The sequence below is a fragment of the Anser anser genome (assembly GCF_964211835.1).
Source record: "Anser anser genome assembly, chromosome: 4".
Classification (NCBI taxonomy): Eukaryota; Metazoa; Chordata; class Aves; order Anseriformes; family Anatidae; genus Anser; species Anser anser.
The window spans coordinates 60,600,736-60,624,606 of record NC_139724.1 but is presented as its reverse complement, the minus strand read 5'-3'; the positions used below and the strand labels follow the sequence as shown (position 1 = coordinate 60,624,606).

Genomic DNA, 23,871 nt, shown 5'->3' with positions numbered 1-23,871 from the left:
ATAGTATTCCAGATAGAGACCATATTGACAGCTATAATTTTCTTAATGTTTTCTTTCTTTCCTTTTCAGTTATTTATAACTTTGTCAAGCTTTCACCTTTACAGCTGAAATTTCTCAGGTATGATTACTGACCAAAGGTCAGTTTTATCCTGGTTACTTACTATTTTAAGTTTTGACAAAAATCATTTCATCCAGCTTTGTGATCATATGTCATGTAACTGTTTCCTTTTTTTCATGTGAAGGATTGTGTTTTTGCCTGCACAATTTTAAGCAACACTCATATCTGAAGACTTTGAAATTTAGCTTGGCATGTACTTAGTTTAGCCATGTTCTTTTCAGTGCTTTATTAACAGTCTATTCCTATTTGATAGAGTTTTACAGATTATCCAAGCTATTTTTCTTTTTCATTAGCATGGACCATGTGCGGAAAGAAATAGAACTTCAAGAAACTAATGAAAATTATGTGTTTGCCAATATTTGGAAACTTGAATTACTTCTTCTCCTCTTGGAGAGGTTCATGTTTCAGAATAAGTGCACACAAACATTTATCTCACTAAGTGATGCAGTGACTTCACTTAGGAAATAAGCACCTAGGAGAGACTCCACAGTGGTCAAAGAATTATAAAGAGACATCGTGCCTGAAAAAGTGAGTGGCATGAGTGCTCTCATGGAAGGTTGCAGTGAATTGGGCAATGGCATTATTCCATAAATTTCCTTGAATTAGGCTCAAATAGCTTAAAAAAAAAAAAAAAGGGCTATTTCCAGCTTTCAACAGAAACTTCCCTTCATTTATCATAGTGATGAATAGCTACACTATGTATACACAAACAGAGTTTGAGAAGAGTTTGTATTCAAGTTTTAATGATTGTTAAGGGGATAAATTTTAAAGTGATAGGTGGACAACAGCAGAGGGAAACCACAACAGAAAAGCGTAGCAGTTTTCTGATGCTGTCCAATGAAAAAGCTATTGTTTGCAGATAGATTTGCTGCATCTGTTAAAATTCTAGTTCTACCATCAAATACTTATCTACCTTCTTATTAGATTGTGATCACAACTCACTTCAAAGGCAATTCTAATTATTTCTTTTATAAAACCACCTCTTTCCCTGACAGATTCACAGGAGAAATTTGAATGATAAAAAGGTAATCTCTAACATCATTTACAGTGTTCGTGTTTGAATTGGTTGTATACTGAACACAAGCCTTTAAGATTTACTTCTCCACAGGAGCTGAGATGTGGTAGTATTGAATTTAATAGGCAATCATTCAACTTTTTAACTTTTAAAATGCAAAATAAATTTAGTACAGAAGACTTGCCATTGCAACGTTACGGATGAAAAGATACATTTCAGCATCCACTTGGCAGTACATACAAGTTACTGCATACAAAATATTCAGAACGGGAGAGCTGGCATACATGATTTTGAATTTAAGGTCTTCTTTCTGACATTTTAACATCTAAGTTATAAAGCTCTGTTAATGTCTATTTTTGAAGGGCTATTCCGAGCTTCATATTCTGTTGAGCATTTCTACACATTGCTTTCCAGGACAAAGCAACACAACTTACTTTAATTAAATCTAACAAAAAACTTCCAGATTTCCATTTTTCTAATTGTGTATGGGAGAACAAAACATATATCTGCACATTTTCCTAACTCTTCAGAAATGTGCATAGTGAGAGATAATAATTTTACAGTAGAGGCGAGAATGTATAGGTAGGTATTGTCCCCTGAAAAGGACATTTGCTTGATGAAAGATCTAAATGTTTTCCTAATCCTGATATTGAGCTTTTATATGGATTTTGAGAAATCATTTATCTTTTCTCTAGGGACTCTCTTCTCCTTCATAGCACCTTTTCAGGCACAGAGAAAGAAGATCTGAGCATAACAGCACTGGAATCTTTTTGCACTGGAAATTGTTTACTGTATTCTAAACAACTGGTGTTGTTTTGTTTTTGTTTTATAGTACTTTTCCTTTGACAGTGTTATTCCCAACTTACTGTGTTCTCGTTCCATCTGGGAATTCTTCTCATTGGAAAATTCAGCACATGGAAGGAAAAAAATGCCAAAAAAAAAGTTCAAAAATGCATGTCACCCCTTTTTTAATCGAAAATAAGAATTTGGGAAGAGAATAAACCAATGCCTACATAAATTAATGGCTGTAAAGTATTCCATGCAAATAGCTAGATATTGCCAGAAACAAAAGTTATACTAATCACGAGATCTTCTCTTAAGAAAATATTCCAAGCTTGCTTTGTCATGCTGACATTCTCATCGAAATTTCCTGGGAGAACAAAAGTTTTGTTTTGTTTGAACCTTCTCCTTGAAAGGCAAAGGTATGCTTAAGGCACTACTCCAGCTGTATAACAATTGCAAGCTTTATAACCAATAGCACATGACAGAGCATGCTGAGAGATACACATCTTGGGTCTGTTCTAGGCATCAGTCCAAGACTTTATGCTGGAACTGCAAGAGAAATACAGATTTTTTTGAGTATACACAACCTGCAGTCTTTAGAAAACCCTTAGAAATATTATATATAGCATATGTTGACTAGGAGCTGGCTAATCTTGATTGGGAGGGAGAGAGCAAAAGAAAAAAATCCCAAACCTTTTTGCAATACCCATTTAACAACCCATTGCAATAGTGGCAGTGCAGCAGGGTTAAAAGAAGACTGAGAAAATAGCTTTTAAAATATCAGCTACAGTTGTGTGAAAAAAAAATGTTTTGCGGGTAGTAAAAATTTGGGTACCATCATGTGTCATATTTTCCTTTCCTTTCATTCAGGTTGACTAAATAATTTATTTTGGTGAAAGCTAAGACCTCATCCAAGTTCCAATGACTTCAATGGAAAGCTTGTGCTGATTTTGATCACAGAGGCTGTTTCTACCCTTATAGAGTCTGAAATGGGATTTTTTTTGTAATGTATTTGTCAGAACCGTGATCGAATTTGCATTTTTTCACTGCACGCTGAGGAATTCCACAATAGTATGTATAAAAGGAGGAAAACTGTAAAATTGGAAAAAAAAGAGTTTAAAAAGCAGCAATGATTATGACTTTTTTTTTTTTTTTTTTTTACTGTTGGAACCAGTAGAACTGAGATACATTTTGTCAGAAGGTAGCACTGTGCTGTACTTTTTGTCAATAAGATATCCAGAATGCCAAAAATAAATAAATAAATAAATAAATTCAAATTCAGTGTAGGATAGCCAACACATGCTGATTAGGACACTCATCTAGTTCTAATGTTCTACCCTATTGGGGCAATGTAAGAACTGGGCTCTTTTCTTGCAAACATTTAAGCTAACAACTGTATCTTGCATCTACGCATTGTTTTGGTGTACAAGTGTACTTGCCTCTTTCTTTCTGGTCTCAAATTTGTCCTGGTACAGATCAGAGGTGTCTGAAACATGAGATTTTCACAGGAAGAAAGCAAGGTAGCTTTAGCATCTCCAAACACTGAAGGAGGAAATCGAAATTTGGACACAAATGACAAATGCATGTTAGCATAAGCCTCTTGCCATATCTGGCAAGATTCATTAAAATTTGGAACCAGTATAAGCCTTGGAAGAAAAACCCTTTACATAAGCCCAGTGGAGAGCTTGTTAGAGTTTGATTGTATAATTTGCCAAAGATTCAGTCCACTTTGAGAATGCCTCAGCCTTTCTCAGCTTCTTTGAATTACCTGGATTGAGCCAGTGCTGCAGAGACTGAGCAGGCTCCACTCTAGAGTTCAGAGGCTAAACAAAATATTCCCTGCCATTTTCCTACTGCTGCCAAAGGTTGTTTCAAAAAAACCAACAAGCGCTAAGATCAGGAATGCAGGCCAGAAGCGGAGTATAAAAATAATTTATAATCAGTAGAGCACACTCTGCTGCAGAACTTGGAGCTCAACGTAAAGTTCCTCAGTCTTTGGCAAGGAAACAAATAACTGGAACCAGTGACAAGCTGTAGTAATAGTCCACATAAAAGGTAGCAGATTTCTATTGCTACAACTTCTTGCCTTGGCTCAGACGAAGAGAGGAAAGTGATGTGAGTAGCAGCACCACCAGTGGCTGGATTTTAAATACATTTAATAAAGCGCTGTATGAATTCTGCTAACAGAATGGTAATTTCCAAAATTTGCTTTTCAAAGGCTAGAAAATAATAGATTGCCTGTGTCTCCCCCTTCCCAATCCGTGTCATAGATCATGATACAGTCCTTTAATTACACAAATACCCACTATTTTTCTACAGGCCTCCTTGGGAATGTAAGGAGACAGAACCATTTCTAAGAGGTCAGCGTGTGTGTTCAGCCAACCTTCCCATGCTCATGTCTTTAGTTATTGCCTCCTACTGGAAGCTGATCACCCAACAGCCAAAAGCTCTAATACAGCAACCATTGCTAGGTCTATTCACCAGTTTAGTTTGAAAGAGGCAGTTAATATATGAAGGAGTTGGATACATAAACAGACTTACTTACCCATAAACTCCACTTTTTTGTGTGTGTGCTGTTTATAAAATTCTTTAGTATTTAATCGGAAGAGGAAAAATGTACATGATTTCATCTGCACTATGTGAATGTTCAGATTCCTCTGAGCAAAGCTAAAACATGGGGAAAGATTAAAGAACTTAAATTGAATGAGATACTGTGTTCATCTGTGTGACTTCTTTGCTAAGTAGTCAGCCTCTGTGATGATAAAAAGGTCAGTGCTGCACCATTATAACTACCATATCCTTTAATCTTTTTTTTAAATTATTTTATTTTTTTATTTGTGTGTTTAAATCAAGCAAGAGACAGCTATGTTAAACAGTTATATTGATTTTTTTTTCTTTTGATTCTATTAGTTTAGATTCAGGGTCAGGTACAAGTTTTGCAATATTTCCAGAATAACATCATCCCCAGACATCACTGCACATCTGTAACACTGTTTGGAAGACCAAAAATATATATGTAAAGCATAGGTTGTCTGAAAAATAACCTGTATTTACTGAACTCCAAATAGGTACTTGGATTACTTTGTCAAATTAAAGTATTGCTGTGCTACTTATCTCACTTTCCAGGTGCAAGCAGTAGTATTTACTAATATTTTGCAGGATAAAAATGAACAGTACAATGGGTAGTATATCTTGCAAAAGGAAAAAAATATTTATAGCATAATGGCATAGCACAAATCTTTTGAAAAGTAATATCAACTACTGTCTCTCATAGTGTGCTGCTGCTTAATAGTAGATAGTTCCATACTGCTGATATAGAGAAGTGGATTTTATGTAAATGCACTAATATAATGGGATTTCTTAATCCTGACTGGTGGAAGAAGCTTTTCAAGCATATTTGCTAAAGTCATAGTCAATGTCATTAGTCATAGTCAGTGACATTGGAAACAGCATTTCTGTAAGAAAAGAAAATGAAAGATACCGTTTCACTGGTATAAAACCTTGTCTCTCTATTTCTAGCTAATTCTGAAAACAAAATGTGGGACTTTACAGGACTTAATACAGATCATAAATGTTGAAATCATTGGATTTAGACAGTATATCCCCAGTACAAAATCAGTCTGAGCAGAATCCTTTCTACCTGATTCTAGACATATGTTAAAATAAATAATAATAATAAAAATACCTGAAAGGTTAAAAAAAAAAAGAAAGATAAAGTGTTAAGAATTCTGGATTGCTAGTGTTTCAGCCAAAAAATCTTCACAAAACTGATAAAAAAGTGGTTCTATGATCATTCAAAGTTTTAAAACCGGGTTTATATCGGGGGTGTTGATTTTTGCTTTTTTGTGGTTTTACACATCCTGCCTGAAGCATTTCCCAGGTGGTATGGTGACACATTTGTAGTGCATTCTCTGGTGCCTAATATTCTAGTTGCCCTCACTTTTCAGGCTTTATATCATCTGCAACACCAATATAATCCTATCCACTTACTCAGCCATGTATTTTCACAAATGTTAATTTTTCTGTCATATTTGGTTGAAGCTAGTGAGTGATTTCCATTGATGTTGGTTGATAGGCTGTGAGGACTGAGCTGCATCATCTTTGTAAGAGCTCCGACTTCTCACCTGCCTTTTCGCCCTCCGTGTGATGCGACTGGAGCACACGCCTCTCCCGCCAGGGGCATGGAGTGGCAGCAGGGGCTGCAGGTCGATGTGTGCATGGGGCTGCAGTCAGTGCAAGCTCTGCCTGGCTTTGGCTGAAGGCCTGCCCTCCTCTTCTTGTTGATGGCATATGCTCTCAGAAACCTGCAACAAAAAGAAAACCTTTGCTGTGCAGGGAAATATGCAAGTTGTGAATGCTACAGTGGGAGATTAATACAGAGAGCATGTAAGTGAGACCCAGGAATATAACCCAAGCAATCTGCCAGGTTTCTAAGGATAAATATGATTTAGTTGCTAACAAGGCAGAAGTTTCACAGAGGAAGCATCAAAACAGCGAGGTACTGGGCCTACATTTTCAAGACAGTCACGTTTGACCTGCAGATTTGCATTCATAGAGACATATGGATGATGTTCCAAAGTGAGGTAACCCTTGGGTAAGGTATTGGGATTTCAAAGTGTACATATGGGGAAAAATGGGGCATACTGGTTTTAAAACAGAGCTTGGTATGTGCAGTGAAGATGATTTCAAAGTGTACATATGGGGAAAAATGGGGCATACTGGTTTTAAAACAGAGCTTGGTATGTGCAGTGAAGATGATATACACATTTGAAAATTCAGCTCTGTGGAGAGATATCGTGACATGAACAAAGGAATTGCACAGATTTCGAATGCATGTAACAATTCTGGACCTTCTATTTTAAAAATGGTAACAAGTTTCATTTAAAATCATTCAGATGTCATCTTAGCTACTTTCAAACAACCTGATTAGCTGTAGCAGATATTTTCTTGGCAAAATCAAATCAAGCAACTTTGCCAATAGGCAGTTTCTACAGATTTCTTGAAACTGACAATTTCTGAAAAACTTAGGCAGTTCTCCCTGACACATTGGTGAAAAGGTGCTTTCTCAACAAACAGGTGTCATTCTCAAGGGATCTTTCTCATGCCTGTGTATGCTTCTGTGTTTTTGTTTTTGTTTTTTTTTTTTTGCATTGTTTTTCATATATACATCCTCCTTTCTTCTCCTTTTTTTTTTTTTTTTTTATCCTGACATTTTTGCATGACAGCTCATTGGTTTTAAGCCTGTTCACTTACAAGGTGAACAAGCCAGGAACGTGGAACGGCAGGACACGCCAAGATATAAATGAATACAGCATGGTTTTACATGAGCCAGTTTTTCTACTGAAGTGTGCAAATTTAAAGTTGTGGATCAATGCCCTGCTCTCTGCACACTCAGTGTTGGGTCATAATGTTGTGACAGTGACAAACTCTTGAGCGGTCAGGCCCACTTAAAAATTCTGTATGGAGGCACTCAGCAATAAAGGACGATTCCTTCAACAGCCAACAGCTAGCAAGGACTTTTGATGACTGATGACCAATATGGAATATCACTTTACATACATGCTATACATCCTAATGCTGTGCCATGCCAAATTGCCGAAACCCTCTCTGGTACAGGCAGTGATATAACATTACTTTGGCACTCCATTATAGCTTGTGACCCATTATTCCCAGCAAGATTAATTTATGTTAGTTCCTCAACTGGAATTCACTTGCTCACTACTAGCTTTAGCTTTCCAAGATATTGTGCACATATATCTGGTATTGGAAAGTTCATAGCAGCTGGCATTGCATCGGCAGTTTTCTCAGCAATATCAAAAAAAATCAAGCTGCATGATGCAATTACCAGAAGCAGTGGGAGAATATTTTATTTCTTCAGTCTCATGCTTTTACTGTCTTTTAGCCAGTGGCTAACAGTTATGTCATTCACTCCATGAAGGACAACACTCTGTTAAATGGATGGCTTGCTTCTAAGTTTTCTTCCTGGAAAAAAATCTGTAGTTACACAATCTCTGAACATCTGAAAGATAGTCTGTTTTTCCAGTGCCCAGACTAAATGCAGAGGAGAGCTGATGGCAGAAGAGCTGCTTAAGATGAGTCATTACTGCTTATTTTTTACTAGTTCTGCCCAAATTTCACTGTTTTTCTCTACTGCTCAGTTACAGACTCTTGCCTAGTTTTCCAGCACTATACCTGTAACCATCTGTTGATTATTTTTTTAACCCAAATATTATTCTTCTATTTTCTAAACTGAATGTCATTACAATATTCTGTGTTTCTAATCTTGCCGTGACCCCTTGTATTATTTCTCCATTTTCAGCAGTATGCTCAGCTCCTCCTAGTTTAATAGATCTGCAGATTTCATTAATGTACCATTTACTCCCTCTTCTAGCTCATTATTGAAGCTATTAAATGAGATCAGAACTAATACTAATCTTTGTGTACTGCACTAAATGCCTCCCTTCAAAGTTATTGTTTATCATTACCCTTCATTGTTTGTCATCACCCTTCATTTCAGTCAACATGAAAGTTCATTTCCAATTTGATTTAAGCTTGGGAACAGTATTTTGACACAGTAGAGATGGGAGAAGAAAGGCTAATCCACAGCCCAGCAGAAGCTTCTAATTAAGGCTTAATTTAGGGGATCAAAGTCAGGAGTCCTCTCCCGCAGCAACAGTGCAAGGTGGAAACTGTCTCTGTAATTGAGAACACCTAAGCTCAGTGCTAAAATGTCCAAAAGAAAACAGTAGACTGATAATATTCAGGCACATGGCAGTATATCTTCTGCTGTCTGTTCATTAATTTTGTATCACAATAAAATAAAATTAAAAAAAATCAACTTTGTCTGGCAGACTTCAAAGTGTTTTAGTAAATTTGTTTTCTCAATAGCTGTTCCATTATGTTGCCAGGGATGGAAGCTAAATTTATGAGTAGCAATTTCAAAGACAACTTGCAGAATATGTGAACTTCTATCTTTGGCTGTTTCAGAGACATACGCTTCCAAAGCATCTGTATCCTTCTTCTGTTCCTGCACAGCGTACTGTTTCAGGAGAGAGATTTTAATTTTCACAACCCCTCCAAAGTTTAATTTCTAAATTGTATAGTAAATATTATTAAACATATTTATAATATGTAGATAGGAATGTAGAAACAGGATAGGATATGTAGAAACAGAATCAGTCAGGAAAAATTAATTTTGACAATATATAATTCCTCTGATATTAATTAATCCTACATGACTAAAGGTACCGACACCAAAACCTGTTCACCCTTGACCTTTATATAATACCTAGCATTTTATAAAGATAGGTTGACAACTCTTAGCATCAAACCCAATTACCCTTATTATGTATTGACTTACCAAAATATATGTTTACCCAAGTGTGTTTGAATATCCAAGAACTGCTCAAATTTTCCTAGGAATATTTTGCTTGAGCTCTATTAGTTACATATAATCTGTGTCAGTACAAATGTGAAAACAAACAAACAAACAAAGCCAACAAAATCTAGTCTGGAAAAAATTGCCTCTAGGTAGAACCAAGTTCTTCTATAGTTTTGTACGTATGTATTGGACAAAACAATGGAACAGTGGACTACTGAATTTTAGGTAGAGGTGAGGCTACTTACTAGATGTGGGGGAAATTGCCAAAGGATGAAGAAGGCTGAATGAGCCAGGCATGCATCCTAAAGGCCATGATATGGAGAGGGTCTAATGAAAATATGATTGCAAGTCCCATTCTGCAACAAGAAATAGGTTCATGAGTCCAGAAATGCTAGCCAAAGTGGGGTCACAAATCTAGAAACTGGGTTGCCAGAAGAGTTTGAGATTAGCTGCTAGAAACTCAGCTTCTCTGAATTTTGAAGCTCTGCATCTTTCAGTATCTGCCTACTTATCTGACATAGTCTGCTATCTCATTACTGTGAATCTGCCTTAACCTCTGAGGCAAATTTTGTTCACTCTTCCCCAGACTGCTTATGGAATATTTTCCTCCCACTCAATCTCTCCTAAAACCCATCTCTGTCTCTGTTGATTCCTGCCAGAGAATCAGCAGTGACACTTTTTAGCCTTGTTTTTATGGTTAAGCATTTTTATAAAACTTTTTATTGGGTTTTTATTGCTACTATCTCCTGTCTGCCTCTTCCCCATATTATTGAGTTACATATTTATTATATCTCTTGTAAAATTGAATTGTATGATTTTCTGGGAAAAGATTTAATGTCACTTACATTTTAGAAGGTACCTACCAATAACATTTAATGATGTAAAAATATGCATAATTACTCTGGTTCATTAATACCTATTAATCATGATTTAAGATGTCCCTGATGAGTTTTAGTGTTAACTGTCCAATGCTTACCTCCTTGCAAATGAAAGCCTGAGGAGGCTGCTTCCACCAGAGAGCATTAACTCATTTGTTGCATCAGTCTTTAGTCATCAGTATGAAACATGTGAGAGATATGTACGTCTGTCTGAACTATGCATCAATGTGTGTTTTGAGAACAAATTGGTATGTTGTGCCTCATTTCCCCCTTTGTTCCTTTGTATTCAAAGAGCCTTTACCTTTCCTTTGAAAGACACTTGAGGAAATGCATGCCTGCTGTGAAAGCCTGATTCATTTTGCATTGCATCTGCACTGTCTGGTTCTGTAATGTGCACTTTGGATTTAAATCAGCTTCTCTGCAACTCTGCAAAGAATATATTTTCCTAATAAGTTGACTCTTCTGTTGCGTGCATTTCTGGGAAAAGTATGTGCACTAGCTGTATTAGTGGCTTTTCTGTGTATCTTAAGGTTTTTCTTGTTTTCCTCGTAAAAGAAAGTATTACATGCAAGTATAACACTTTGCAGGAGTAGGTCTTCACCTGGTTTCAAAATCAAAAAGGTGAAACAGAAGTAAACAAAAAGAAAAAATATTAGTTGTCAGACATTATTGCCTAGCAGTCCAATAAGTGCAGATACTGACCTCGGCAAAAGCGGTATAGCTTTGGTAGCATAATAAATGGGAGAAAGACTTCTAACTCAAAAAAAAAAAAAAATTTGCAGTAGTGCCATCTAGTGTGCCAGGTGTTGCAGCTTTCTGGAAAGGGACAGTAAACTACTTTCAGCCCATCCCACTAGTCACAGTCTTACCCAGGCTGGTCCTCCTGCTGCTGCTTCCCTCTCTGCCTGCTGGCAGGGAGCAGTAACAGCGCTGGCAGAAGGTAGAGGTAGAGACCTGAGGGCTGCTCTGCAGATGCTGATCCTGGCAGACGTGGTTGTTGTTGCCGCTCTAGAAGAAAAAAAAGAGCATCCATGGGACTTTAAAGAAGGAGAAAGATCTTCTGCCTGTACTCCCACATAAAACTGACTCTTCTACTCATTGATTTCCATTGCTAAGCATGTAATGGCTAAAACCTCCTTTCTCATCCACTACAGCATGGACAGGCCAATTGTTTTGGTATGGGGAGAGAAAAAATACACATTTGATGCCAGAAATGCGGAGGCACTGCTGCTTTTTGAAGCTAGCAAGGGCTGGAAAGGATTCTTTGCCTGGTCACTGAAGGATTTATGTCGACTAGAGGGTCCTCGAAGTCCTTCGGCTGGGGAGTGGGATACAAGGGGAGGTGAAGGGGAATGGGAACCTGCTCTGTGTGCCAATGCTGCGGACTAGGTGGAGCCCTTTTACCGTGACCACTGTAGGCTTTTCCACTGCTGCCTTTTTCGCTTTCACTGTTAGCTGACTGAACCTCTCTGCTTTAATCCGGAGATATGCAAAGTGCACGGCTTACCCTTCAGCCTGTGAAGCTGCACAGGGTTTATTTTTGTCTTCAATATAGAATCTGCTTGTAATAAGTGGAAGAGTGATCGAGCCAGAAACTGTTGTCTGCAAACGAAGCCCACATCTCCATAGCATCGCATAATGCTGTGTATTCGCCTGTCCTCTGCAGCTGGTGCTAGAGGATATTGCTTTTCCAGCTGGATTTGCTTGGGGTGCAGCTACAGCGGCATATCAAATTGAAGGTGTCAATTTTTAGCTGCCAAAGTGTTAAGGAAGTTTCAAGTGAGCAGGAAGTCAGGATCCAGGAAGGAGAGTGTTTGATCTTTGCCTCACTGCCTGGATGCTGCCTCTGATGCAAATGCATGTAGCACTTCTGCTTAAACACTTCTGGCGTGAGCAGTAAGAGGAGGGTAAAAGGTGATTCAGATCTCAGAAATATGGTTAGGTAATGGAAATGGAGGAGGAACCTCCACCACTAGCTATTGGGGGGGAGAGGGGCAGAAATAAGTAATTTTCCCACTAGCTCTTATTTCCTTTCTCTAGAGCTACTTTAGGTAGGTTACTATTGGCTGTTCCAAAAGAGCACGGACAGGAGAACTATTTCATCAGACATTGGTACTCATGGGGGTCCTCAGGGAGGAATTTGTCTTCAAGGAATACGAAAAACAGTGAACTGGGAGGTTAACAGTGGGAGACCCCCCCATGCACGTGCCATGTTCCACACTAAATGGTGGCACTGGTAAAGTAGTTTGCCCAGGATGGTAAGAAACTATCCGGCAGAGTAGGGAATGCAAACCTGTAAGATACAGGGACACTGACAGCTGTAAACCCCCAACCTTTCTCTCTTCATAAATGTGTGTTTAGAGACCTCTAAAATACATATAGATCTGATTTTCTCATATTATACCCTGCAGCGTACAGGCACTTAGCTCCCATTGATTTCAGTGCCTAAATGGGAGTTGTAGATCTAAAATTGTCTTTGAGGATGTAGCCTTTAGTTCTTGGTTATTGCTGAAAGCGAGAATACTTGCCCATGCCTGGAACCTTTTAACGAGCTCTGCTCGTTTCACCTAATAGCCTGAACAGCTCGCTCGTCCCCGGGAATCGATATTCTGGGCCAGATCCTAACTCGAGTCCTGCAATGCGCAGAGCTCTGCTAACTAATTCTTAAAATGTGAATTGTGTGTGCATACAGATGACATTATAATTTCCTGCCTTTTGAGTGGCTAGATGTGCAACTTTAATGTTCTCTTGATGTATTTTTAATGAGCTTTCCTAAGGCCTCTGAGTGGGAGAAACGTTAAAAAAAATCTATAATGTGGTCTAGACATTGCTCAAATGACCCTTTTCCCACAGAAGTAAGAAATTCAACAGGGAATTCCTCCTCCTGAAAGCTGTGGAAGCTATGCAGCTTCTGACTTAAAGGCAGCACGATTGAAGCAATAGTTCTTGTAGACTCCAAACCTAGCTGCTGCACATGTCACAAGATACACAGTAGATGAGGCAAGAGCTGACAGGCTACTTTATTTTTTTTTTTTACTGTCAGCTATGTATTTATGCACAGCACAACCTTCTTCATTCTGTATATTTCAAAGTGCTAAAAAATCATACCAATTGTACTCTGCATGCTCAAAGTGCAGATTTCAGAGGTTCATGACTCAGTCAAATCAAAATCAATTTGCACCAGAACACTCAAAGGCACTTCTTCTTACTGAGGGCCATTTCTATGCTAAATTTCAACTCTCTGCTTGATTTTTTTTTTCTTTGAAAGAGAGGGAAAAGTTGCTAAAAATTCTTGTAATGGTAAAAGTGGTTTTCTTCACTTCTTTCATATGCCTACATACGAGCTACATTAATTCAAACAAAATTTTACCTGGCAGATACCAGGCCAGGAACACTTCACTCTGAAAGGTAAAAGCACAGCTGAGTTAGAAGAAAACCTAACTTGGAAAGCAGATGAAAACTAAAATAGTCCGATCAGTAATAGCCCCAATTCACTAGCTCCACTTAAAAGGAAAATAATCCTATCTTATTCTATTGTAATAATTGCAGAGAATGGGGAATATGCATCACCTTTCATCATGTTCATCATTAGATTAATCACTTGATGGCATGTTATTGTACTATGTAAGGATTTGATAGCTAAACCTCACCTGTGTGTTTGAAATGTAAAATCAGTTCCTCATCGCTGTTTTTTCCTGGCCCTGAAGCTTGCTAAAACTCAGGGTATGTCTCCACTATGAACTGCTGTGTAGCGTAGAGGTTTCTGAACAAGCTTAGAGGTGCAGGCTCAGTTCATTGAAGCTAGCTGAAGCAGAGCAGAGCTCTGTGCAGGCTAATTGTGGCTCAGCAGGATACTTTAGTGTATGTGGAGCTCTCTGTTGCCTTGGCTAGATTGCTTCCTACACTTTATTTAGCTAGCTCAGGTACTCCACATGGTACAGAGAGGCTCTCTGAACAAGATGAGGAGTGCTTGAAAGTGGGTCTGTTTGCCACAGCCCCCATCGGCTTTATAGTGGCTAATGACCACCAGAGAAGTACTGTCAGACTGCTGAAAATCAAATGCTTCTCCCCCTCCCTCTCACCTCCCTTGCTGGAGGAAGGCAGACACAAAAAGCAATGGTGCAGCATCAGTACTAGCTGCTGATTCTTAAATGAAGGTGTCTTAGCTGCCCATTCTGGCAGCTTCTGGCTTCCCTTTACCCCCACTGTGGTGAAAAGGAGCTGTACCATATCCATGTGGCGCAGGAAGCCTGCTCTTAAAGGCTTCCACATTCTATGTACCACCAAAGAATTACTATTGCTTGTTATTTCATGCACTCCTCTGAAATGAATATTTATTTTCGCAGGCATATTTGAAATCAAAAGCAGGATAGAGAAAATTCTTAGTACTGTATTTTCCTGAAGACCAAACAGGCAGAGCGCAAAGTCTGTGATAAAATCTGAGATTAAGAGAAACTCAAACTGTCTGGATCTAAAATTTGACCTACTTTGAAGGTTGTCCCACATAAGAGTTTAATTTACTGACCAACCAAATGTAGATGTATTGGTGTTCATGTGCTGCAATAAAATTCTGTAAAGAACATGAAATGTGACAATGATCTTTGAAAAGCCAGGTTATAGAAGTGATATTACAAATTTTAGTAATGCTTTAAATTAAGTGTCTTCAATATGCTTAACCTTGCATTAAACTTAGATTTAATAAGACAGATGTGTATTAAGTACTGAATATACTTAAGGGAGCAATCTTGCGTTGGCAGGGGATGGACTCAATGACCTCCTAATAGTTCTTCTACATCTCTAATTTCTATGATACTAATTGATTATTAAAACACTTTTATTGAGGATTGATATGTAGCTATTATATAGTTATTAATCTTACAACCCAACTGATATTTAATTTATACATGATTTTAACACACAATGTCATTTTAGTTTTCAGAGAGTAACCCTGGAACAGTGCATTCACTGGAGCTCTGAAAAATCTTACTGATAAATGATGTCGGTCATTTTGGGGTTATTTGGAATTTTATGATAAAATCACACTTTGCAGGAGTGTAGGTTTACAGAGCTCTCCACATTAAAAATAAAATGTTTGCCTCCATTACAGCATTGCTCTGGAAAGACAAGCTCGTCAGGAAGGAAGGTGCATTTATTTGGCTTAAGTACTATGTAATGTTAATGATGTGTAATCTCAAACAACAGCTAAATTTTGAATATTTTAAACATAATCTCACTATCTCGATTTTGGGATTGTAAAGAAATTTCCCAAAACTATGAGAGTGAAGAAAATGGTGCAGGGATTTTGAACATTTAAAATTCATTTCTGTGAACGTTTGGCTAAGCAAAAAGCAGAAGTTTTGCAGAGCTGTGTTATTAATTCAGCTTGTATATGCCTAGGGCCATGGCTCATAATGGCATTCCTTTCTTTTTAACAGACTGTCAGGATTTTCAAAGGACATCTAGAAAGCCATAAGTGCCGATTTGTTGGATGTATTTCTCATACCCTAAAGGCTTTCTTTGATATGGACTGATCTTTTACATTTGTGGATGGAAGCTGCATTAGAAAATGCCCTTTGTGAAAACCTGTAATATCTCCAGAGTTGCAAACATCTTATTTTTGGCTAAGGAAGTATGAAGTGTGTCAGAACTTGTGCTTTTTGAAACAGGATTTTCAAATAATTAGCAGCAAGCAAAAATATGAATAAATGCAAAACCTAATGCAAATGTATATACCAATGCTTGAAAGTTCCTAGTTACTTTAAATGACGTGGGGAGAGAGATACTGCTTGATTTGCTCTTAGGATTTTGAGGTTCTTGTGCCTACTTTGTGGTAAATATTTACATTCAACATATGTTTTTTGATGTCAAAAGTGTAACAACCAAGTTTTGTTTTTCAAGCAGAAGGCTGGAATGCAGATGGAAAGGGCCCTAATGTCTGGGACACATTCACCCATCAGGGAGGAGATCGAGTTTTCAAGAACCAGACTGGTGATGTAGCTTGTGGCAGCTACACTCTGTGGGAGGAAGATTTGAAATGTATCAAACAGCTTGGATTGACTCATTATCGCTTTTCTCTTTCCTGGTCACGTCTGTTACCTGATGGGACGACAGGTTTCATCAACCAGAAAGGCAATTGTTTCTTAAAAATAGAAGGTTGCAGCTTTAATTCAAGGTTATTGCTGCAGTCTGGCATAATTAATCCAGTATGCTATTCTGCAGTGTAGCTTTGAAATTGCAACTTTTTTCAGAGTAATTATGGGATGATTTTTTATAGGTTTGCAACAACTTACTAATTAATATTCTAGATCCCTTTGGATAGCACAATCTTTTGGGATAGGATTAGTATTATGTTTCCTATGTATTTTCGCTTACTTCAGTTTAATTGTAACTTTAAATCATTTTGCTTCATCAGAATGTTTTTAGTCACAGGAATCCTAGCCACAAGGATATTTTTGGATGGCTTACAATAGACAAATCTCTTATTTGGCAAATACATTTAGATAGCTTATCAGTATACTCTGATGTACTGAACTTCATGTTGACTGTTTTACACTAAGAGGGACATTTTTTTTTTCCCATATTTTTATTTATTTATTTATTCTAGAGAATTAAAGGGGATTCTTCAAACTCAGCTAGGAACTATGTCTGTGACAAACGCAAGACAGCTCCTGCTCTGAGGAGAAGAGTTTTCACAACCTCAGCAGATAATATAAAAGTATAAGTGTAAAGGGATACAGCACATAAAAAAAGCTGGCCAGATTGCTAGATGTCAGGTATAAAATTTGTTGCACATCTGATTTCTTTATTTAATTCTGTTGGTATAGACTGGGGGAAAGATGAAGGTGACTTACTAGGAAAAAAAAAAAAAGGAAATGGCAGCATTCCCTGCAGAAAATAGGGAATGGGAAAAAAAAAAAAGATGAAATAAAGAGAATTGTGAAGTATAAAAGCAACTGAAGCTGAACCAGAAAGAATGGGAGAATCAAAGCAGTTGGCTGAGGTCTCCTGTATGCTGGGAGGATAACATTCTAAGGAAAACATGCAAAGCAGATTTGGATGAACCTCTGAATCTCAGCTCCATCTCCTACTCTGAATCTTAGTTCTACCAAGAAGATATATACCTTCACACTTCTGGGGCCGTGTTTGCCTTGGTAATCCTTTTCTTCCACTGGTTTGAAGATTGCAAAAATGGAAGGCTTCAAAGAAAATGCTCTTGGTTATTCTGATCTGTACTAAGAAGCAGAAGCAATATTTTTCTGCAGGATTTGGTCATGGAGAGCTTGGCTGTTCAATAGGCAGCAGTCTGTCCTCTGCAGATTATATTTTTCACCAGAGAGCAAAGGAGCCTTTGTTTCAAGAATTCAGGAAGGGGGGGCTGGTGGATCTGCTGTAAACAGACCAACCAGCCATTTTCCCCTGCCGAGCATGACTGCAAAAACTGTGCCAGTATCCCGTAGAGGTTTGAATGGAAGCCTTCCCTTTGCCACCAAAATTTACAATATGCGGCCCACTTTTACTAGCACAGCTTGTCCTTCCCTCAGAATGTTTTTTGTGGCACATTGAATTTAAATTTGGCTGGGTCCTTGTGGTTTCTTCCTGTACCGATATTCCTTCAGCTAGTGCTGCAGGCTCCATGCAATGCCACAGAGCTGCCCGCTGAACAGGCTTTGTTTTTCAGTCATCAGAGTGGAAGATAGCAGACACTTGGTAAGGAAAGCTAACATTTTGACAAAACTCGGCTATAATTTCAGAAAATGTTCACTCGATTCCCAGTATAAGCAGTTGCCTGATTAATATTATGAACTTTACATTTAGCGAAAGGGCATTGGAGGAACTCCAAGTAGGCCAGCTTTCATTAGGCAGGAGTTCACTTCTCTTGTGCAGTGATCTGTTGAAGCAATTGTAACTGCCTAGCACGGAAAGGCCATCATCTTCTATATAAACATTTTTACAAAGAGCATGTGAAGAATTAGAAAGCTTAGAGCAATGTCCTTTCAAATGAAATCATTCACACCAAGAGATTCACTACCAATTTCACACCTAAAACAGAGGACATTTGAAAACCTTTAAAACAATTCTGTTTCCAACTCGGTGGGGGTGGGGTCTTTTAAAGCAGCAGTGCTGTAGGTGTCTTGTTCTTAAAACATGTCAGGATCAAAATAGGGTTTTGAAGTACTTTGCATGATTATTTGTGCCCTAGAAGCTGCCCCGAGCAGAAGAGGTTAGCTGCTAAACACTAGGTGCAGATGTGGTTGAAGACAGAAGCAACAGGCATGGGGCTATTAGGTCTGGGAGAGTTTGATGTTTTGCCTCACTTCAGCATTAAGGCAGGGAATCAGGATGGTGAGAGAAAGATGATAGAAAGGAGAAAAGAAGAATCCTTCAGTTTCCCGTGACAAAATGCTCCTACATGTCTGTAATGCCAGAAGTTCGGGGTGTCTCCAAAAAAAAAAACCCTTATCTACACATTTTCCTGGAGGATAGTTTTCTGCTGTTATTTCTACTTTTAGCTAACCCACAGATACAGCCATAAACACTAAACCAGGCTTCTCTGGAAGGTATGGCACAATCTGGAATTTTGAATTGACATTTATATTTTTCAGGGATGCAGTTAGATATCCTTCTCTCTCTCTCTCTTTTTTCCCTAACACAAAGGATAAATCTTTTCCAATATTGGTGTTTAATTGAAATGTAAAGAATGAATGGTAGCTGGTTGAGCTTAAATGTTATAAATTTTACTAAGCAATTTATAATTTGAAAATTAGAATAAGAAAAAGTATTGTCTTCTAGTTGAGCATTACTCTCAACATGGTATAATTATATACTAGTGAAGAATTGTTTGTCCTAGATTGTGGTTATGTAGTAAAACTTGTAGTCCCACCAGCAACAGTTAACACACACCCAGTCCCTCTGAATTTAAATGGGGCACTGATCAAATGTAACAAACTGTATTTGCACCTAATGGGTTGCAAATTGCAAGAATATTCTTCTCAAAAATTACAATTCTGATATAATCATTCCCCTTTTTATGTGGGTGCATTCTCAGGCGCGTGCATTTATCTCCCCAGAATTTAATGTGTTTTCTTGGTGCTGTGCTTGGAAGAAAAAGCAAACTACCTGTGAGATTTATTGTGAATTACCTTGTAAACAAACTTATTGAGTCTTGCTGTGCTAAGGCATGTGTTTGCACCTGTTTGTTTACAGGAAGGCACTGTCTATATATGGGGTTCATAATTGATTGCTGCAGTATATGTTGCACTAAAAAAAGCCGTTTGACACAAATCCTTAAGATCAGTCATTTGCAATTAGGATAATTTGAAGTCTAATATCAATACACACAAAGCTGGACCTACACACTGCTGGGAATGTATAGTACAATACAGTACAGACTTATTTATTACTCAACCAATTTCCTCATTTGAATTAAAAAAATATCTGGTTCACACACTGATAATAATAATACGAACCGTATGTAATCTCCTAAGCCTACATTTTGTTAACTTGTGCAGCTTAGTTTTCCTTTCTTCCTCCTCCTTTCTGCTGAGTTCTCAACTTTTTTAGACCTTTTTCAGTTTTGGTTTTCAATACAGCAACTCCTTGGGATAGACATTTCCTAAGCAGCTGACCCACAAACCCTCAATGAATTTTAGGTTTCTAAAGTTCTTAAACACTTTGGTATATTTAGCCCAAGTCTCTGAAGCAAAGGCTGTCTGATTCTAAATTCCACTGGTATGATGGAGACCTATTCCTGGCTGGAGCCTCTTAGCTTAACAAATAATAATTCAAGGCCTCTGTTGGCCTTTTCCAATTACCTCACTAAACCAGATAGTTCTAGTAAAAGAGCAGGCTAATTGATACTCTTTGAACCTGAGCTTATGATGTGTTTTGCTATATCTAGTGTTTTCAAAAGGCTTAAAAGCAATGTAGCTGTGTTTGGATTTAAGCAAAATTAAAAATGCTTATATGAGAGCTTAAGGTATTTTGATATTTAAACTTGCAGTGAACTCTGAGCAGCGTAAAAATAGTCCTTTAGGAAACATATTCATGTCAGCCGCTGCTAAATCTGAACAGAAGGTGGATTCCTTTTAAGCCTCTAGAAATGCATCCCCAGTGCTGGTCGCCGTTAACAGTGTATCCAAGAAATTGTAGCTGAACTCTGTCTTATCAACGGGGGACAAGAAAGGTTGGAAGTCATGAGATTTTAGAAAGGTGAGCTAATTCCTTCTTAGAACCAGAGGGACTGAACTGTCTGCATAACGGTGGTGTAAAAGGAAGAGAGTTGGTTGCTTGGATAAAATATTGCAAAGCCGTTCAAGTTGGTAGCTAAATAGACCAGTGCCCTAAACACCTAAAATCTACCAGAGTCCCACGAAAAGTCATAAATTTCATGTAGATCTGGTAGGATGCCCCATCGAATGAGGGAATGATTAAATTCACACCACTGCAAAGTACTTAGTGCATTGACAGTATCTTCTTTGTCTTGATGTAGGCATGGAGAGCAATAGAAAACAGAACAGCCTAGAGGAAGCAGTTTACCCATCTAACCAAATTCAAATCATAAAAGATCAGCTTGGTTACCTTGCTGAATGTGACACTAAACTTTTTAAAAGATACAGTTCTCAAGGAGAGAAATACTTTCATTGGAACAAATCTACCTGTCATACTCTGAAGTGTCAGGATTTTTCCAATGCATTTTGGTCTTGTACAAGCAGTTGGGCTGCCATTCAGGCATTTTAATGAAAGGATTATATTTTCATGTGACCAGCACCCATCAGAATTATGTTTCTCCTGAGGAGCTGCTGTCCACTGATCTACTTTGAAAATTTGCATCCTCATTTCATTTTATGTGCCTGAATGGAAGATGTTGTGTGCTGAGCATTTCTGCCAACTCTGGGGTCTTGTAACAGTAGTCAGCATGCAGTTGAGAGAGAATGTTTGCATCTCATAACAGAGAAAAATGTGCAGTGAGGTATCTTCATGTGTAAAAATGTAATAAATTTAATAAGTTAACCCGTTCATATTTCTTTCAATGTTTTTGGGAGTCAATTACATCAACAAAATCATTAATAACTTGGCAAATGGCATCCTGCTCACTGTATCACTTTGACTTACCTCAGTCTTTAGAAGATAAAGGGGCTGGAGATCTGAAAAGATCATTGAGACTTTTGATATTCATGCAAAATATTGCTGCAGAGCATTTGAAGACTGAGTGAATCTGCGGATCACTGTTAATAAGCCTTATGTTGTTGGTGTAGATGGTTGTGAAAAGGGCATAGCCCCAGCTACAACAAAACCTGGTACCAGAGCTTACATCGCAGCTATCCTTTACCTTAGACAGATTTATCAGAACAGTATTTACTGATGGTGAATATCCAGACATCAAGAAGTTCAGTATTTCAGCAACACATTCACTTTTTTGAACTAATCATCAAGGCTTCTGGAATTCAGTAAAGAGTTAAAAATGATGGTCATGAATACTGCTGACTTCTTTGCTCTGAACTATTTCTCTTAAGATCAAGAAATACAGATAAGAAGCTAAGTATCTCAATGGTCTGTGAGGCTGAACAAACAATGGATCCTTCTTGGCCTGTTGCAACTGGGATTTTGTGGCTGGCTGTAGTACCATGGGGTTTACACTGACTTCTGTATTATATCAAGGTATGACATAAGGCTCACAGGACTATTTAACCACTGTTAGCTGGCCAACGAGGTTTCTGAGAATCCAATGAGTAATATGAGTGATTTGTTTTTTTGAGGAGCCCATCTGGATGGCATAAGACATTGGACGATATATAAATAGACGAGTCACCTTGGGATTCTTAATTTAATTTTTGCATGCTATCTATTAAGAGTAGGAGCCTTAGTGTTTTCCTATTGCCTTTGTACTTGATAGCTCTTTTACAATTTGAAATGATACACCAGTGTTATATCATCTTTTGAACTCCAGAAATGATCTTTGTGATTCCAGCAGTAAGGCATTCCTGGCATGCATCTACTTCTGGCAATGGGACGTGCGGTGACTGCCAGTACCAAGGGGTTAAGGAGCAGTGACAATAAGCAGATGCTAATGCAGGAAAGATATTTTAGTCTTCTCATTAAAATAAGTCATTTCACTGTCTTCATGGATATTTGCACAGTTTTGCTTTTCCATTGTTAGTCATAAAAGGTCAGCTCATGGAAAATTAAGTTAATAGGGTCAGTGCAATTTGATGAAAACTAGTTTTAGTTTGTAGCTTAGAAAAGATAGAGGGTAATGCATCTGATTTTATGGACTTTCTTACATCTGTTCTGAATAAAACTTCTGCTCTCTTGTTCTAGGATACATATAATATCCCTGTAATTTACATCACTGAGAATGGGTTTTCCCAAAGTGACCCTGCTCTACTTGATGACAGTCAATGATGGGAGTATTTCAGGCTGAATTTACAGGAAATTTTATAAGGTACCATTTAAAATGATGAAAGATCAATTGTGCTAACTTAATATATTTTTCCTTTGTGCTTATTTGCATTCAGCAATGACCAACGATTCTTGAAGCTTAAACTCTTGTAAATTTGAGTAAAATTATCTGGTTTAAAAAAAAATGTTTAGCTGAAAGGAGAGCATGTATTTTTAATCCTGCTTCCCCATTTTGGGATGGAAACAGGTGAAAAGGTACTCCATACATACATTATTTTTAAATTCGGTTTTGTAGGACCATAGTTTTTCATTGAATAAAGCAACCACATTGATCTTCAGAACTGCTTATTACATACTTCTCATTGTGAAGGATGTAAAATTGAGTGCACCTGAAAAACTGACCATTATATCTCACAATATCCTTACAGAATACAACCTCCCATATAGAATGAGGTCCGTCCCATATAGAATGAGGTCCGTGTAATAATTCATTCCTGTATAGGACCATTAAGTCTTTATAGCTCAGCTTCTGCGTGTACATCAGGATGGCCAACAGTGTTCAGCACCAGCGTGGCTCTCTTTTTTTTTTTTTTTTTTTTTAAAGACACTGTACTATTCACTTTGATAGAAATAAAGTTGATACAGTTTTGAGAATTTCTGGAAATTCCATCCCTACCTTCCTTCTGGTTGGAAGTATTCTCTGATTCTCTGAGCTAACTCACAGGGAGTAGGTCATCTCTCTATGTATCATGTGAAGTGTATTTTAAAATGCCCATTTGTTTAGATAACAGGTAGTCTCCCTGTCATATTTGTCCAATGTGATCACAATCATGAATGTCATATTCTTATTTAATAGTTTTTTGTAGTCATTCTTACACCTTCATTTTGCTTCTCTTTTACTTTTGCTATATTTATATTCTTTATCGTTACGTTCATTCAAATGTTCATTTAAAAAATACCTTTCTGTCTTCCTCCTTTCCATTCAAAGTCATTACTTAGACTTGTCATCCATGCCAATTAACTAATTTTCTTCAACTAAGTAGAAGATGCAAAGGGCCATTCTCCGTCACTGAAACCAGGTGGTAGGGTCTGCTTCTAACTAGAGCAGGCAGATCATATTCCAGCTGCCTTTGGAGAACAGTGCCTGTGCTGTGCCATATTTGGCCCCAAGCCATATCTGGAGAGAAGTTTTGTCAAGGAGTAAAAATTAAGCTTTGTGGATTATCAAGGGTTTGTGTATGAGTCAAGCCATTGGTCCTGTTTTGTTTACTTACCAAGTTATACACAAGATGTCTGT

General features: G+C 37.8%; 1 long non-coding RNA gene and 1 pseudogene across 2 annotated transcripts; both read left to right on the top strand.

Annotated features, from left to right (window-relative positions):
• On the top strand, positions 1-3,115 carry LOC310899141. The gene is made up of 3 exons (XR_014584029.1): positions 1-118; positions 1,114-1,143; positions 1,829-3,115. It is a non-coding gene; the product is annotated as an uncharacterized lncRNA (long non-coding RNA).
• An 8,215-nt stretch (positions 3,116-11,330) lies between these two features.
• On the top strand, positions 11,331-23,540 carry LOC310898501 (cytosolic beta-glucosidase-like; annotated as a pseudogene). The gene is made up of 5 exons (XR_014589225.1): positions 11,331-11,351; positions 11,842-11,914; positions 16,077-16,347; positions 21,689-21,833; positions 22,494-23,540. The product of XR_014589225.1 is annotated as a cytosolic beta-glucosidase-like (transcript).
• The last annotated feature ends 331 nt before the right edge of the window (positions 23,541-23,871 follow it).